This window comes from Suricata suricatta, chromosome 7 (genome assembly GCF_006229205.1).
Source record: "Suricata suricatta isolate VVHF042 chromosome 7, meerkat_22Aug2017_6uvM2_HiC, whole genome shotgun sequence".
In the NCBI taxonomy this organism is placed as follows: domain Eukaryota; kingdom Metazoa; phylum Chordata; class Mammalia; order Carnivora; family Herpestidae; genus Suricata; species Suricata suricatta.
This window is the reverse complement of record NC_043706.1, coordinates 135,604,957-135,612,923: the sequence shown is the minus strand read 5'-3', so window position 1 is coordinate 135,612,923 and position 7,967 is coordinate 135,604,957. Positions and strand designations below refer to the sequence as shown.

Sequence of the window (7,967 nt, the reverse complement as noted above, 5' to 3'; positions counted from 1 at the left end):
GATGAATGGAAAACAAAGGAGGAACGCCATCAAAGAGCTGGAAACGTAGCTTTACGTTGGTATTGTGACGCAGACAGGACTGGCAAGACACGCTGGCGTGACGGCCGCCAGCAGGACTGTGGGGACCCCAAGCTGGGAGCAGGACTGGGACTGAGGGAGGATGTTTCCCTGTGGGAAGGGTTTAATAATTTTTAAGAGCGAGTAGCTGCCATTTAAAGTTGCTAATAGATCTTGCAGAGGAGGGCCCAGTTCCTGGTGATGGGGACAGCAGGGGACAGCCCTTTTCTGTTGGGCAGAAATAGGGCGAGTAGGTGCCCTTGGCTCAAGGGCAAGGTGAGCCAGCCTCATGGGTGGCCTGGAACATGGACTTGCTAGTGCTGACATGGAGGAGTCTGGGTAAGCTGAGACTAGTTGGCCTCCCCCCCCCCCCCCTGCCCCGGAATGAATGTCTCACTGGACCCTGACAGAGCCAGACTCCAGCTCCGGCACCCTGAGCTTGAGGGCTGTGGCGCATGGGCCATGGGGCCCCAGGAAACGAGACCAGAGCCCCGCAGGGGTTGGGGGTGACGCCATAGGGTTTCCCATCACTGAACCGCGTCTAAAGACTTGAGGTGGTCTGTGAGGAAGGACCTGGGGGCTATTTGGGGAAGGAGAGATGAGTCAGACTCACACCCTGGGCTGGGCAGACGCTGGGGCCTGGGGAGGAGGCTGCATCTGTGAAGAGAACCATCTGAAATTTTTACAGTATGGGTTTTAGAAATAAAACATTCATCACCCATTTGGCTCCTCAGAAGCAGTGAGCTGTATGCAGGACAGTACAGAAAGCCAAACTCCTACCCTGAGAAATTCTCTGGGCACTCAGAAGGAAGTGTAAAGAGTGGCACTAAGAATGACGAGGAAGATGAGAAAAAGGCAGGAAGACAGAGGGGGCTGCCGAGGATGTCTGTGCAACAGGGATTCTGGAAAGAAAGAGTAGAGCAGAGAAGAAACAGAAACGATCAAATACAGAAATTATATACCACGAATTCCATGGCGACAGTGCAATAAAACCAGAGGTCAAAGTAAAAGGAAGAACAGGGGGTGGGAGGAGGGGTTAAAAAAACAAAACCACTTTCATACTAAAAGAGAGTTCCCCAAACCACCTTTGGGTAGAGGGTAGAAGGAACAGAATATCGCCATTTCGAGGAAGGAGCAGCGATATGACCACACTGCTGTCAGGGCTGCAGACACATCCGGAGAAAACTGATCACCTGACTGTGGTTCACAAAATTAAACAGAGACGAAAATAAATATTTCAGCGAAGAAGTAGGAAAATAACAATGAACTGGAGAGAAGGTATGGAAGGACAGGCTCAGAAATCACCACTGGAAAGATCCTGGAAGCCAGCCAAGCGGCAAAGCTCAGGTGAGAGGAGGCAAGTGGGGCCCCACAGACGGCCAGGCTGGGAGCTGCAGGTCAGGAGGCCCGGCAGGAAAGGGAAGGTGGTGAGTGCTCAGAAAAGAGACTTGCTGGCCGGCAAGAGGAGATGGCGATGGGAGGACTGAGCGGGCCCTGGTTGAATGGGCACACACACCAGGGCTGTCTTTGGGCATCATGGACGGACTTTGAAAAAGGCAAGTAGTATCCATCTTCATATGAAGCCTTGGTGAGGCAGATCCCCAGCCGCTGGGCCCCGAGTGAAGGGCCGTGTGGTGGGTGACAGCTGTGGCGTTCTTTCTGGCCTGATGTAGATGGGTCCCCAGCACCCCTGCCTTGGCCTGTTCGTGGATTGTCCACAGTCCACTCACGAGCTCCATCTCCCCAGTGTGGCTGTGGCATGTGGAGGAAGTTAGAGGCACTGTGGACCTAGGTGCTCACCTTGGGCTGTTCTGAGAGCTTGGAAGGGCTGGTCTTGAGGTGCTGGTGGCCAGAGAGACTTCCAGAGAAATATGGGGCTACCAGAAGGTAGGCACTCCGGAGGGGACGTGGGCTCTTCTCACTCCCTTGGGACTCAGCCTGGGGCGCTCCTCCGGGGAAGAGCTGGCCACCTGCCAATGCAGCTTGAGATGCAGTCTTATCTCTGGGATCCTGAGTAGGAGGCACCACAGGCCATGGTGGATCCGCCTGAGCCCCAAGGGGCACCCCTGACCTAAGGCATGTGGTAGAGCCCTGTGATTTAAGGTCTGGTTTCCATCTGCGGATCGGACACCCTAACAGAGAACCCCATTCTTCTCCCGACAGCCAGGGCACCCCGAGACCCTGGTGCACACCTCCCTCTCCTGCTCAAAGCCCCCGCTGGCCCCTCACCCTCACAGGTTCATGGCAGCCAACGTCACTGCCCAGAAGGCAGACACACATGTGCCACCAGAGAATAACTCCCACGGTCAAAACAATGAATATTGGCCAATGTCGCTTCCCCAGTCCACTGAGTTTTGTAGCAAAGCAGAATGACGTCTGCCTAGAGAAGAGGCAACGGGCTGGACCATTGTGAGCCTCGCGTGCCGGGAACCTGCAAGCTGAGATCTGGCCCCAAGTCTCTTCTGAGGGGCTGGCGTCTGAGGGGGACCGTTTGTGGCAGGTCTGCAGGTGGGGAAGGTCACCGTGCCCCTGTAGTGAGACTATCCCCTCTGCGCCCTTGACCTCCTCCTGGTCAAGCTGGATGTGATATGGTCTCCTCCTGACAGGCCTGCTGCCCGTGGGGACAGTGACTGTTCTGCCCGCCGCAGGCCCCTCAGCCTCTGGCTCCTGCTCCCTTCTGTGCTCTGGCTGTGAACGGTGGCTGAGCCCTCAGGCCTTCTCTTGGGGATCCTGTTAACCTCAGACGCCCCAATCTTCACTCCAGTCCCGGATCCCAGAGCCCTGTGCTCACTGCCACTAACCAAACTGCCCCTGTGTGTCCCACAAGCACCACAAACTCAAAAAGCCCCCAAGCTCATCTCCCTTAGCAGCTGTGGTATCAAAGTGCCTCAAAGTTAGTGGCTTCAAACAACACAGATGCATCATCTGATGGCCCTGTGGGCTGGAAGGTGACATCGGTTTCCCTTCTGGGGCTGAAATCTGGGTGTTGCAGGGCTGCGCTCCCGTCTGAAGGCTCTGGGGATAGTGTCCTGGCTTTTTCCAGATTCTGGGGGCTACCCACACCCCAGGATTCATGGCCTTTCTCCACCTTCAAGGCCAGTGTCCCAGTACCTCCTGGACCACCCTCTGTGGCACCCCTTCAAGTCCCCCTTTGTTCCCCTCTTCTGCTTTTGCAGACCTTTGCGCTTACCTTGAGCAGGCCTGGATGATCCAGGACCGGCTCCTTACCCCGGGGGGAGCTGGTAACAACCTTCCTTCCTCTGTGCCTGGAGCCACCGTGGCAGGGGTGCGCACACTGCTCTGCAACCAGATGGCGTACCTGAGGCTTAGAGCCAGTCCCCCAGGCCTGGGCCTTCCTCAGATCACCTCCTCAATTCCCTGTGAGCGCACCTGGGGTGACCCACACCGTCGGCCGTTCCCTTCAAGCTCCTCCGTCTGCGCAGTCACCAGGCCCCATGTCCGTCCTCAACACTCCTGGATCCGTCCCGTTTAGAAGGCCATTCACCCTTCTCGAGCCAACAGCTGCTGCCCCTGCTTGGCCTTCAGCACCCCTTGCCTGGATACCGCAAACCCCTCATGGTTTTCCATCTCCGCTTTCAGTTTCCATCTACTTGTAAGGAAACTCATAACCGCTCAGGACTTCCAGTAACCCAGTGAGGCCAGCTCCCCAGGGGGCGCGGGGCTCTTGCGCTCTTGTCCTTGCTCAACTCCCAGCCTCCTCTGGGCACCCTCTCCCTAACTCCTCCCGTGGACCACTTCAGTACCTGCAACTGAACAGTTCTGGATTTCTTTCAGGTCCCAGAATTCCCAGAGAGTTTTCACACCTCCTGTATGATGAGCACTATGCCTGGGAAAGCATAACTCCTTTCCTTAGTTCCGCTCCACCTCACGCAGTCTTACAGGAAGCCTTCCCAGATTGCCTCCTGTATCCTCTGCAACAGGCGTCAGATGAGTCCTTACCTGGTGACAGTGTGCACCCCCAGTTAGGCACATGATGCTGCTCAGTAGGTTTTGGAAGTGAGACTGCCATTATTAAATGCCTATCGTACGCAGACTGCACTCAGGCTTTGACTTCTGCTCACGGGAACAGCAAAGGCGAGGCGTGAAGGCGTGCACACTAGCGGCTGTGGTGCCTACACTGGGTCGGGGGACAACACCGGGACCCTCCTCCCCTCAAAGGCTGGGTCAGGCCCACCCCAATGCCCTTGCAGGGTGAGAGGGTCTGAAGCTCTCTGTCTTGGATGGAGTGGAAGGGGGGGGCCTCTCCTATCAGGGCTCCACCTAGGTGTTCCCTATGTGCTTTTGAGAAAATAGAAACCGACAGGCTTCTCGCCCCCACCTCTGTAAGAGAAGCCAGACAGGAGGCTTTGAAAACCGTTCTCCAAAAATATAAGTTCAATATCCCAGATGAGCATGAGACTGTGAAAAAGATTTGCACACACTTGCAAATCGCACCATTTAACAACGGCCCTTGAAGACAGATTTTGGGTGGATGGGAAGAGATGCCAGTTCATATCAAGGTTTGATTGCTCCGTGCTCTGAGCCGCCAAACTAATATCAAATTTAATTTTTGGTAAGAAGGCCCAGCAAGATAAAATTCCACTAATTAACAAAACCCAACTTTTTTCCCCCCAGATGCATCCCAATCTACTACGACCCACCTAAGCGGACATCAAATGTTAAATGTGGGGAGCGGGGCCTGCACATGAGAAGTTGGCTGAGAGAGGCCTTCACTTGAAGATCCCTTTGGAATGGAAACGCCTCTCGATAAATCACGTGGCTTCTCGCCATCAGGAGTCTTTTCCCTTCAGATCTCATGGCCAAGAGAAGCACTGGCCATATGTTCATGCCATTTGGCAAAAAATATACGGAACCAACAAAACAAGCATTGCGCTTATGGATGATTTTTTTTTTTTTTATCATGCTGAAAGTGTCTTCATCTTCAATGCGTGGATCTGTCATTTTCCATTGGGAACAAATAGCCTCTTGTATTAAGATCAGCATTTCTAAAGCTGCCATCGCAACGTACGCAACTGGTGTCCTCCCCATGTGTCCCTTTTCGCTTTTCACGCCTCAGGTGTCTTCCAAGTCACAATGGGTGAGTGAAAAGGGACACAGGAAAGGTAAGAAAATATTATTAAATTAAAATCCAAAATGTTGTCTGACTGGGGCGCCAAAGGGGTCATTTGTTAGGCAGGATATTCACCAACTGAGTGAAGCTTCCAAGAACATCTAAGGAAATGGGACTGAAGGTCATTGCCAATTCTTACTGGATAGGCCGATTCCCTGGATGACTAGGAATTTCAATTTTAAAAGCTAGCAGGGGTTGGTTAATTCCAGTTTCTCATTAAGGACCATCTATGAAAGCCCATGGGCCTGATGGTATTTTTTGAAGAAATTTAAGTTCTGATGCAAATTTTGCAGTGTGTTGGAAGGCCCAGAAGGGCAGGGAATCTGTCTGACATCTCCTGGGGGGTTTAGTCTCTGGTAGAGTGTCTGGCGTCCAGGAGAGATGTAATCATGAATTCACACAGCCCGCGGGCGCGGGATGAGGAGGGAGGCCCAAGAAAGGTTTGGAGGACGGGCTGGAGGGGGTGACGGTCACATCTGCGTCTCAACACAAAACCCACAGCTGGAGCTCCCCAGGACTATGCAGGTGACAGTGGGGAGACACTCTTGGAAGAACCTGTCATGTGACAGCACTGCCCAGACTCTCCAGATTTTGTTTTAAATTTGCACTTAGTTCCTTTCCGTGGAGGAGCACATGACATTATGCCGAGGTTTTACAAAAGCCCCCTGCCCCCCCAAAAGTCTGTGGCCAGTGCACACCATGGCTTCTGTTTTAAAAGTCCCTGGACCCTCTGGATTTTGTGTAGAGCTGACAACATTTCTTAGGCAAACCATTCTTGGAAAGGGGAGCTCTCAGTTTGGGTCCAGCTACTTTGCGTGTCAACCTATGCTTCTGTGTCTGGAGAATGGATGTTATGATGTTCTAAACCAAGACTTCAGCAAAGACAACTAATAGCTATGAAATTCTTCCAAGCGCAAAAAACCCCATCCAAATATGAAATAATCACCACTTACCAGGAAGCAGTGTTATGAATGCTGCTGGTTTTTGCTGAAGAAACTGCTTTTGTTTGGACAAGGATATCTTCAAGGGGCTGAATCCAAGTTTAGGTTCCTTAAGTCTCTGGAAAAATCTACAGGGTGTAGAACATACAGGTCCTGGGCCATCAAAATAAATTTATGTGGAAGATCAAAGCTCAAGGTTTCTTTATTTACCTGACCGTAAGCTCACACGGCGGTGAGTGTCCTGAATTCCTTTTCGGTAGCCCACAGAAACCTGGCCCAGCTCCGGGTAGGTGTGAAGACTAGAATTCCTTCGCTCCAGGACAGTGCTCTGCTCTGTGCCCCAGATGGAAAGGAATAGCGAGGGAAAACACTGGGGTTGGCCACGTGCCGGCGCTGGCCTCCGGACGACGTTACTGGCCGCGTGTTGTTTTCGGAGGGCAGGTGGGGGGCAAGTCTGCTGCACGAGTGGGGTCCGGATATGCCGCCCCCAGGCCTGCGAAGTTAAAGGCGGGGTCTTCCACCCTCTCTGGATGTCCAGCTCCCAAAACCGACCCGCGTTGGAGAAATCAAGCACAATCATCTGTACACTAGCCACAGGCAGTCAACGGACCAAGACTTTAAGGCTTTTACTAGAGAACCAAAAGCAAAAGTTGCACAAACTGTGTGGCTTGGTTGTGACAATGGGAAGAAACTGTCTTAGGTGAGATTTTAAACTTCCATGAACATGCTTTAGGGAGCCCCACCCATGGAAGAAGGGTGTGTGTGTGTGTGTGTGTGTGTGTCTGCGCACGCGTGCAGGGTGCATACAGTGATCACAAGGGATATCAGGTCTTTACATAATGATCTCATTTAATCCTCACAAATGCTGAGGTAGGCATTCCCCCCATTGTATGGGCGAGGAAACGGAGACTCAAAGAAGTTAAGTACCTTGCTCAAGGTCACAGAGACAGCAAGAGACTCATGAGATCTCCTCTAATGGGGGCATCTCCACTTCAGTGCAAGGAGTAAGACACTATGGACAAGCAGGGTACATGAGGTGAAGAAGGGAGGCAGGATCTTCAGGCGATGGGTGTAGTCTGCCAAAGCTCTATAGCACATTTAAAGGGAAAACATGGTTTCAAGGTTATTTACATCAGGAAATGCTTGGGATAAAGAGGGTTTTTTTTTTTTTTTTCTGCAGGATTTCTCAGTCTTTAATATGATAACATGGATTACAGATGGCCAAGAGGAGAATATGTGAGTTTTGGGTTTGTTTTTGCTTTTGTTTTCAGGTATCTTCTATTTCTTGGCATATGCTTTGAAAAAAAAGGGTAAAACTTCAAGTCCCTGAAATCATACTCAGGAAGGACACATTTGATGGTTTTATCCCATCTTCCCCTCAGGTTTTATATGGTTAAACCCTGATGTGAACTAACTTGGTAATTTCTGGCATTTTAGAGGACTTGGAGCATTACCAAACAAAAGCACAACTGGAAAATGGGATGGAGGCATGAGGCATGGCAACAGGGAGACGGGCATGGACACATGGGAGGGCGTGTGGGATTTAAGAACAGACAAGGCCTTGAGGGGTGCCTGCATGGCTCAGTTGGTTGTGTCTGACTAGATCTCAGCTCACGTCATAATCTCATGGTTCGTGAGGTCGAGCCCCACATCTGGCTCTGTGTTGACAGCAATGAACCTGCTTGGGACTCTCTCTTTCTCTTTCCTCTGCCCCTCCCTCCATCATGCTCTCTCTCTCTTTCTCTCCTTTCCTCTGCCCCTCCCTCCATCATGCTCTCTCTCTCTCTCTCTCTCTCCTTTCCTCTGCCCCTCCCTCCATCATGCTCTCTCTCTCTCTC

At 52.0% G+C, this 7,967-nt stretch overlaps 1 long non-coding RNA gene across 2 annotated transcripts in view; it reads left to right on the top strand.

Moving 5' to 3' along the window:
• Positions 1-103: 103 nt before the first annotated feature.
• Positions 104-7,967, top strand: part of LOC115295831 — a 24,328-nt gene continuing 16,464 nt past the window's right edge. The window contains exons 1-3 of one of the 2 annotated variants that reach the window (XR_003910588.1): positions 104-396; positions 4,693-5,180; positions 7,310-7,365. This is a non-coding gene — a long non-coding RNA (uncharacterized LOC115295831). The remainder of the gene's footprint in view (positions 397-4,692; positions 5,181-7,309; positions 7,366-7,967) is intronic. The other variant, XR_003910589.1, reaches the window with a different exon arrangement.